We start from the raw sequence: 10,974 nt of genomic DNA on the forward strand, positions 1-10,974 counted from the left end.
CTTCCTTTTGATTTGCACCCCAATTTGCATTCTTTTTCTTATCCTTTTGCTCTCTTTTTAGCTTGTAGCAATCCTTTTTCATATGGCCCTTCTTGCCACAGTGGTAATACTCAATGTTCCATGCCTTGGATTTGCTACAAGACTTCCCTCTTTCTTGGGACTTCCCCCTGAACTGTGATCTGCCCCTTTGCACATTTAAGGCTGCATCCTACTTGTTGCCGTCCATAGACTTCCGTCTAATCTCCTCGGCCAACAAGCTACCCACAACATCATCAAATTTCAGTACTCCACTAGGTGCAGAGTTACTGACAGCTGTACGGAAGGTATCCCATGAGGATGGCAATGAATATAAGAGAAATATTGCCTTAGTCTCCGCATCAAAATTCATCTTCTGAGCCTGAAGTTGGCTGAAAATAATATTGAATTCATTCAAGTGAGAAGCAGTGCAGACCCCTTCCTTCATCTGCAGCTCAAACAACCTCTTCATGAGGTAAACTTTATTAGAGGTAGTTTCCTTTTCATAAGTGGCACATAGTTTCTTCCACAAATCTTCCGTAGTCTGCTCATTTACTACTGTGAAATAAACTGACTCTGTAAGATGAAGTCTAATAGTAGACTTTGCTAATGCATCCAACTCATTCCAATCATCCTCAGACATATTTGCAGGCTTAGCTTCAATCCCTGCCGAGGGTTTAATCTGCTTCTTTTGAATAAGCACATCCCTTATCTGTTCTTTCCACAAAGAAAAGTTTGTCCCATCAAACTTTTTAATGTTGAAAAACTCCTTTTCAGACATGGAAGAGGATGCCATAATGCAAATAAAACAAAATCCCAAATGCTAGTGCATACAAGAGGAAATCACACCAAGGTGCACCCAAATGTGTATGCCACAATAGAGTGAAATATCACCGAAACTCATGTCTCAAAGCATCTGACTCATGTGCATATACTATGCATCCATATGAGCAAATCTGGCCCAAAAGAAAATGCCAACTGCAATGGCAATCCAAAATGCCAATAAGTGCCAAATGACTCAAGCATAAACACCGTCCGCTGGCATATACATTAATAATATCTCATCCAAGAGAGCATAGCACTATCAGTGCATCACCTGCAATGTGTCAAAGCTATCCCTCTCGGCATAAAATAGCATCCATGTGCAAAGCGTCCATAAAAAATAGCATCCCACAAGGCAATTTGGGCCTATCAATGCATCCAATAAGGACCGCAATGCATCCAAATGGCCTATAAATCATCCACTGCAACCAAATGCACACCACGAATGAGCGTACACTGCTCAAACTGCAACCAGAGTGATCTACATAAGGTATGCTCAAGAAATCATGGTCCCACGGTAATGACCGCTACTGAAAATAGAACCTGAGATGCCTCAAAACATGGGCGCCATTGCATAATCGGACTCAGCAAGAAAATCTGCAAATATCTCTCTTCTGCCGGAACTCCAAAATCCCAACCGATGAGTGAGAAATGGGAGTCAACACTTATCCACTGCCATGTGGCATAAATCTAAGGTTTCAAAACCTTAGAATGAAAAATGCATAACAGAGAGACGAAATTGAATACACAGAGATCTATAACTCTGAAAATCCTCCACCGAATCGTGCAAGAACTGATAGGTAGGGGTTCTTGGCGGTTTTGGAAACTGTGGTTTCAATCACTGGGTCCAACACACGGGCTGAAAAACGTTTTTTGAAACAGAGCTGTTTGTAAACTCCACCGGAGTGCGAATGATGAGCAACATAGAAGTTTTAGGACCTCCTGAGTCCACCGAAACTGACAGATCTGCAAATGGTTGCTCCAAACTTGACTTCCAACACCCTAGCAGAAAAACGTAGGAACTGACACAGTGAGTCAGAAACAATGAAATGACCCCAGATTCAAGAATGAAGGTGTTTCTAAGCTCCTGAAGTGAAGTGGACACTAAAAGCAAGCAATAGTTGCCTCTACAAGTCAATACGGAGTCTCTATCATCGAACGAAATAGGGAAAAGCTCAAAAAACGACTTTTTCTTTGAAGCCACTTAACAAGCTCTCAAAACCACTTCGCAAAGCCAAAGTGACTTTTCCAAAAGTTCCTTCAAGGTCTCTGCATACTCGGATGCAAGTAAAGTCACCCACAAAGCTTTCCATAGAGCTTCTCCTTCCTCCCACAGAACTGCTGAGCTTCAAGCATTCACGCATGCTCAACTAGATCACCCGGGCTCTAATACCAGTTGAGAGTGCTCTCAACGGAAGCAAGAACGGAAGAGGGAGAGAGAGAAACAGAGAGCCACACAAGTTTTGGTGGGTGCAAAACCACCCTAATCTTCTTTTTCATTCATTTATATATGTGTTTGAGTATTGTACATAACCGGGGTAAAGGCACAGTGACCTTTAACCCCCACAAGATAGAGAGAGAGAGAGAGAGTATGTGTGTGTGTGTGTGTGTGTGTGTGTGTGTGTGTGTGTGTGTGTGAGAGAGAGAGAGAGAGAGAGAGAGAGAGAGAGAGAGATGGATTCCCATGCATTGTGTGTGTGTACACGTGTGTGTGTGTGATTTCACTAAAAAAAAGGGTATGTGTGTGTAAGAGAGAGAGAGAGAGAGAGAGATGGATTCCCATGCTCTGTGTGTGTGTGTGTGTGTGTGTGAGAGAGAGAGAGAGAGAGAGAGAGAGAAAAGCAAATGGATTCCTATGGATCATGATTTAGCGGACACAATAAAGATTTGATTTGATTCCTAGGCTTTGTTTGATTTAAAGTTATTTTGTAGATATTTTGATTTCTATTACTAAGTTAATGATTTTAAAGAAATACTAATGACTTACTTATTGCAATTGTTAGGATGCATCAAAATTGACCATTTAGGGATGTGCCAAGCACCACTACTACAATATCTATGAGAAGTGAATTCATGACCACAATGGGGCATGCCTTACAATGATTATTATTTTCTTTTATAGATCAAAAAGTTATAGATCAAGAAGTTATTGGAAAGGCACATGGATGTAATAATATCTTTCATTGAATGGAAGCATTCATGTACATTGGCTAAAAATGATTTGATTGAATATACCAAGAAATTTGTCATACCACATTGGATATCTATATTTTGTTCTGTAAATTATCATATTAATTCTTTCATAATGTATTACTTTAGGTTAATTGTTGTATTTAGTTAGCCAAGACAACTTTGAATTAGTACATGAATCAGTGATGAAGAATAATAGGTTGTGCATGGATGAGAGTAGCTAGGTTGTTTGTGGGATCTTATCAATGAGGTGTAGATGTAAGTCTTGAAAACAACTGATGAGGCATGGATTTCTTTAGAATGAATTCCTTTATTAGGTAGTAAGTTGTCTTTGGGATCTTGTGGATGAGGTATAGATGTACGTGTTGTGTTTGGGATTTTAAATCAATGGGTATATGGTCTTTAAAAATGTACTACTTTTAAAGATTATGTAGGTTCAGTTAGATATGAGTCTTTATTTACTTAATAAATCCCAATGGTGCCAAAATAGACCACCTCATGCATGGATGAGACAAATTAATATGTATTATATTGTATATAAGAAATATGTATGTATCTATTTGGAAGTTATATTTACTTCTTGGACATTACATCATTGCATGTGATCACTTGTATTTATTATTTACATAGAATGGGAGTTGGCAACTTGAACCCCTAGGTAATACATGCTTTGATGGAATACTCCAAGTAACATTTTGGGAAGTTTCTACTCTTAGGTATTGCTTATATGTAGAGCTAGATTGATTTTTTAATTCAATTAATAACTTTGACTCATGAATAATATAAGTTAGAGGGGATATTATAATTGAATATGTATTTAAAAACTTTGCTTTTATAAATTTTGTCAATTATATAACATTTTTTTAAAGATCTTCTTCAAATGTACCAAAAATTTGGATGTAATAAACACAACACATCATTTTTAAATTTAAATTATGTGGAAATCAAGCATGCAAAGATTCAGTAAGAAGACAGGATAGGACAAGGGTGGGAAAAAAATGTTCAATTTTATTTATTAAAAGAAGTCAAAAGCTTTTGAAGGTTTAAAGTTAACATATCCATCAAGACTCGATGAATGATATCATATCCTAATGTTTGGCATCTAAAGGTATAAGTATTTAAGCATCTAGAAGAAGCAACACCTGTAGATCAATTGTGCCATAAGCATAGAACATGTCCATGCATATCCATGCTATTGTATAGAGGTACAATGAGATTATTAGGGGCATACATATGTATAATATCGATGATTCTTGTACAAGGTAACAATTATTTATAATGGCAAATTGTCTCTAAAAGTTTAAGAGTGACATTTGTTCTTATTGGTTTTAGTGTAAACACTAAAACAATAACTAGAGAAGGACATAATACATAAGAAATAAATATGATTGAATTTATGTAATAGATCAATCTTGGAGTATAATATGCATATGCATGCAAAAGTGAAAGGGATGTGCATGGGACATATATAAACCATGAATAGAGTTTGTAGATAAACCTTGTAGAGTATAATACGTGTTCTTTTTGTGAGTACTCATTGTGAGGCCATAGGTCATTGCACTATATTTTTGTTTCCATGATTTGTTTTCACAATTTCATCAACATATTGAGAGTGAGCACTTTGGAAAGGCAAATATTTCTGAGAAGATGATTGATTTTGGGATAAGTCTGTAAGAGAGAGTTGTAGATTTTACACAAGCTACAACTTTGATACTTTGTGATTTACATGGTTCAACCATTCAGATGGGCAAATAATGGCCCGAAGATGTAAAAAAGGCACTCTAAAGTGTTTTCTTGGCTTGGATTTGCATGCCCAATTCTAAATGAAAATTTGAAGCCTTAGATGGTGAGTTTGGGTAGAAAAAGATGATGATAAAAGTTGTGGGAAATCAAAATACTGTTAAAAGTCATACTATGAATTATTTTCATATCTTGCACCATTTAGAAGATATGGGCCTCCAAACAGGGTTGTTTTTTCCCAGTCTTAAACAGAGAACTTGCTAGATCAAATCAATTGCACCTGCATGTAGGCATGGGGACCAATATTTGGGGCATGGCACGACATTCCCCAAAAAAAAAGTAAAAAATTAAATAGCCAGATGGCCCCAGATGTGAGCAGGCATGACTTTTGGCCCGTCTACTCACACCCAGGGCCATCTGGCCATTTTTTTTCAAAAATTTTTTTGGGAATGTCTCTCCATGCCCCAAACACTATTGGGGACTAGTATTTGGGGCATGAGAGACATTCCCCCAAAAACTTTTTGAAAAAAAATGGCCAAATGGCCCTAGGTGTGAGTAGGCGTGACTTTTGGCTAGACGAGGTCTGCGCCTGCTCACACCTAGGGCCATCTGGCCATTTTTTTCAAAATTTTTTTGGGGGAATGTCTCTCCATGCCCCAAATACTGGTCCCACACACTGACAGTGTGTGGGACCAGTATTTGGGGCATGGTGTCAGTGTGTGGGACCAGTAATTGGGGCATGGAGAGACATTCGCCCAAAAAAATTTTGAAAAAAATAGCCAGATGGCCCTAGGTGTGAGCAGGCGCGACTTTTGGCCAGACGGGGTCCCCCTTAAAAAAATTTGAAAAAAAATGGCCAGATGGCCCTAGGTGTGAGTAGGCACAACTTTTGGCTAGACAGGGTCCTGGCCGGCCAAAAGTCGCGCCTGCTCACACCTAGGGCCATCTAGCCATTTTTTTTCAAATTTTTTTTGGGGGAATGTCTCTCCATGCCCAAACACTATTGGGGACCAGTATTTGGGGCATGGAGAGACATTCCCCCAAATAAATTTTCAAAAAGAATGGCTAGATGGCCCTAGGTGTGAGCAGGTGCAACTTTTGGCCAGACGGCGTCCTTGTCTGGCCAAAAGTCATGCTTGCTCACACCTAGGGCCATCTAGCCTTTTTTTTTCAAAATTTTTTGGGGGAATGTCTCTCCATGCCCCAAATACTGGTTCCGAACAAATCAAGGATGCCTAATAGTTTTTTTTTTGGGGGGGGGGGATCAAGATTGCCTAATATTTTTCCAAATCATCTTTTTTCTCTTTTACTTATTGGGAACCACTATTTGGGGCTCAATCTTGTTGAAGCCTAGTTCAAGTGTTGCCTTTCTTTGTTTACACAATACTTGTTCTTCTTGGCTCAACTGATTTTTTGTATAGATGTGTGGCTAATTGGGTGTACTGGTGTTCATTATAGAGAAACTTGCTAATCACCGAGAAGGGGCTGATTAGAGGCAGGAAGTAATGTCATAAGACACAACAAAGTCCTCTTGGCCAAGCACACATATGGGCCAAACTTACATTGTTTGATCCAATTGCACACCCACATGCACATTGAGGCCAAGAGGCCTTTTTGAAATTGAGTTTTGGGTAAACTTCAACAAGCAGCAAGATTAAGACAACAATAATAAAACAACATAGATTATGATTTTACTTTATTTCATGAGAATGATAACATTTATTTATTTTAGAATGAAATAATATCGATTACCATAGAAAGGGCAAGTACAAGCAACCTCCATTGGGGAGCCAAAATAGTGTCTAAAAAAGGACACACTATAATATAATAGGTGGCCTCTAAAGGAAAAGAACACATACAAGACAGATAAATGTTGATGGGTATAGTGGTAAATGCTAAAGAATGACCACTTCCATCACGTTGAAGAAGATTCTTCCCTTTACCTTTGATTGCCTCAAAGTTCTATCCATCCATGCTCAAGTTCCTTGAAATATATAATATTATTACAATAATTCTTATGCCATGTGTGCTGTGTGGACTCAGGTTCATAACAATCCTTAGAAAACATATATTTATTTTTCTCAATTTTCTCAAAGTAATGCTACATAGTTATCTTGCCTATATGGCAACTCTCAGTATATTCCATCTCTCCTCTTCTTAATTTCTAAAATATGTGCCATCAAGGGGCTTCAAACATACGAAGAGATGTTGCTTAAGTTTGGGCATCATTTTTCAAATGACCTATGGATCCTTTGAACTTGTACATAAAAGGGTATTTTTATATTCAACAACTACCCCAACTAATTTTTGCAAAAGAGCAACTTGCAGCTATGTATATCCATCCTTGTCCTAGTGGGCATACTAGTGGGAAATTGAACTAGACTCATCCTCTTCTCCTGAAGCATTAATACAACAAGGTATCAAGGACAAGCATGAACTTTGCTTTTCTATTTTAAAGCTATTCTAATATGATGGAAATGTATGTGCAAACCTATAGCAATGCTTTTAGAGCTTGCACCATTAAAAGAGGCTAAGGGAATCCCTATATATCAAATTGAACCAAGAAGTTATTGGGAGTTTCAACTTTAATGGAGGACAGAGTCACATAAACACCTATAATTACATTTTTGGGAAGCACTATTTTTGAAGTCCAATCACTAGAATCATCTGCATGCATGATCTTATTTTATTGATAGTCCTTATAGTATTGGAGTAGACTTCATACACCAACCAACCTTTTCACAAAAACTAATGGCAATATGGTAGTAAGACAAGGCTACTTGCTACCTACATTAGTTGTTGATTTACATTAATCATTTAGAGAACTCAGTTATGCAAATGAAAGTTGGGGGAATTCCCTTTATGTGAGACTAGTTTATTGATTTTGCTCTAAGCCATTTATGTAATCTTGGTTTTGTTCTCCCTTAAGGTCTACAAACACACTCAGAGGAGTTAAAACATAATGTGACATAACTCTATCCAAGAGAATGCCATGGCATTCCGTACGTCCTACACAAGTTTCTAAGGATTTCAGTATACAAGATGTTGAGATGATGTAATGTTTACAACTATCTTGGTTTCAAATTTAAAATTCTTAGATTCATGCCAAAAGTAATCAGTTGAGCTATATCACAAAAGGGGCAAGCACCTCTAACACTATTTGTATGCTGATACTTTTAGCATCACCATAAGTTGCAATGGCCAAGTAAGTAGCACATTCTAGGGTCATTGAGTTGTTGAGTTGTTGTTAAAGACTCTATAATGAAGTAGAAATGACCTTTTAGATAGACACCCCCCTAAAAGAAGCTCCAATTTTGGGGAGTCCATATAGGAGCAAGCTTAGGGGGGATGTTTTTTGGCGAGCATCTTTTGGCGAGCTTGCCCAAAAGTGGCGATCGTACTCTCTCTCTCTCTCTCTCTCTCTCTCTCTCTCTCTCTCTCTCTCTCTCTCTCTCTCTCTCTCTCTCTGAGTGCCTGCTTTCCTCTCTCTAATGCACATGTACTCTCTCTTCTTCTCAAGTCATGCTATCGAGTCATCCCCCTCCCCCCCCCCCTCCCCCTCTCTCTCTCTCTCTCTCTCTCTCTCTCTCTCTCTCTCTCTCTCTCTCTCCCCCTTCCCCTTTCCCTCCCTCTCTCCCCTCCCTTTCCCTCTCCCTCTCCCTCTCCCTCTCCCTCTCCCTCACTCCCTCTCAATGCCTCTCTCCTTCCCTCCCTCACCACCTCCCTTCCTTGTGCCCCCCCATCCTCTCTCTCTCTCTCTCTCTCTCTCTCTCTCTCTCTCTCTCTCTCTCTCTCTCTCTGTGAATGTTTGTTTCCCTCGCTCTCATCTCACATGTACTCTCTCTTCTTCTCAACTCCCCTCTATTTCCTCATCCTATCTCACACACACACTATCTCTCTCTCTCTCTCTCTCTCTCTCTCTCTCTCTCTCTCTTCACACCCTCTCCCTCCCTCCATGAGTCTATCCCTCCCCACATCTCTCTCTCTCTCTCCTCTCTTTGAATGTCTATTTCCCTTTCTCTCATCTCACATGTGCTCTTGCTCTTCTCAACTTCAATGTATCTCCTTGTCCTCTCTCTCTCTCTCTCTCTCTCTCTCTCTCTCTCTCTCTCTCTCTCTCTCTCTCTCTCTCTATCTCTCTCTCTCTCTCCCCCTCTCCTCTCCTACTCCCCCCCCTCTGTCTCTCTGTCTCTCTCTATCTCTCTTCTCCCCCCTCCTTCCTTGTCTTCCTCCCCCCCCTGCCCCCCCCCCCTCTCTCTCTCTCTCTCTCTCTCTCTCTCTCTCTCTCTCTCTCTCTCTCTCTCTCCCTCTCTCTCTTTTACATTAATCCCATAAGCATTAATGTGGCCCCAGTGGCCTTGGATATATTGTTTTGACTTCCCCTCTCTCTCTCATCCCTCCCAGGAACTTTTGGGGGAATAGAGGTATGAATGTCTAGGAGAAAGGGAAATGGGGATCTTTCACACTTGACAGTGTCCTTGGGACACATGGCAGCCATGCAGGCTACCAACAAGAATGACTATACATTTGATTCTACTAGTTGAAAGCAATCCAAGTAAGTTTCCCTTCTTTGAGATTGTGACCAAACACATATACAAAACCCAAAAAAAGTGAATTTATACTATTTAAAAGACTACCATGTGGCATTTCAATCATCAAAATGCCACATGGCAAGTTTTTTTCAGGTGTCGAGTTATTTCCAACCATCAAAATGCAGAGAGAGAGAGAGAGAGAGAGAGAGAGAGAGAGAGAGAGAGGATGATAGGAAGGGAGATATGGGGAGAGAAAGAGATAGAAGGGAGAAAAAGAGATGTGAAGGGAAGTTGAGAGAGAGAGAGAGAGCATGTGTGTGCACCTACACACACCCACCCCCCCACACACACACCTCTTTTAAATGGTCTTGCATCATCATTCCCATACATGCACCTAAAACTTTGTAGCTTGAAATAGACCTTTAATTTGTTGCCACATCTCAAATTTGAGCACAAGAGAAGAAACATCTTGAAATTTGGAGTAAGTTTCATTTTTGGACCGCCTCAATCCGAGCTATGCATCAAAACTTATGAAGTTTTGGCTATGTATGAGACCCTTCGAAGTTTTGGCTATGTATAAGTGGAAAGGGTAGACCCTTATACATAGCCAAAACTTCGAAGGGTCATAAGTTTTGATGCATAGCTCGGATTGAGGGGGTTCAAAATGGAAACTTACTCAAAATTTCGCATGGCCTCTTATTCTTTTTTTGGCCCTTTCCACTTATACATAGCCAAAACTTCGAAGGGTCATAACTTTTGATGCATAGCTCGGATTGAGGGAGTCAAAAAAGGAAAATTACTAAAAATTTCAAGATCTTTTTGCTTGTGCATTTAATTTGAAAAAAATATATAAGGGGTTCTTTTTAAACTATTGTTGGCCACACACACATGGCACAAAATTGACGCTAAGTAGAGTGGGTTCCCAATCCCACTTCCTCCTAGCCACATTGCCTCTATCACTCTCCAAAAAGGCCAGTGAGATTATGAGAGATGCTCCACAACTACTTTTAACTATACCCAAGCACTCCATGCCTATGGGATTAGTCTTTCCTTCATCCACGTGTCATTTGAGGCATTATCCCTTCAAATAGGTGCCTTATCTTATTAGCCACACATATATAGGGGTTTGTGCCACACAACACATATTCCACCCCTCCCCCTCATCCCCTTATGGGCCATACATGTGAAACAGCATCCTGGCCTTGAAATACGGGATCTTGGCACCACAAACTCAACTCTCCATAAAGGTCAACCCATCACATGGATACAAGAGTTGAGCAACAAATCTAGCCACTCTTGCCAACACATGTGCACTGCATAGTCCATCAATCCTATGTCAGCCACCTTAAATTTTATGCCAATCAACACTACCTAAAATTACATTTCTATTGCCAACAAAATCATCTACTTCTTGCAAACATATCTGCTTTGTGCTTTTAAGAGTGATCATGGGTCTCCATAAAAAAAAGCACATGTTCATCCATTAACCTATGCTCTCAGTGATAGAGGTGGCTATGGTGCTATCTCATGAGCGAACATACCCATGACTATGTGTGAATGATAATAGAAAATCACAATGTAATTCAAGGAGACCTTTTGGGATGTGAAGTGACTTTCATATCTATGCAAGACTCCATAGTCTTACATCTAAATTTCTAGTCTATTCCATAATTGT

This window comes from Dipteris shenzhenensis, chromosome 14 (assembly GCF_047967505.1).
Source record: "Dipteris shenzhenensis isolate YYH24624 ecotype China chromosome 14, Dip_SZ_1.0, whole genome shotgun sequence".
NCBI lineage: Eukaryota > Viridiplantae > Streptophyta > Polypodiopsida > Gleicheniales > Dipteridaceae > Dipteris > Dipteris shenzhenensis.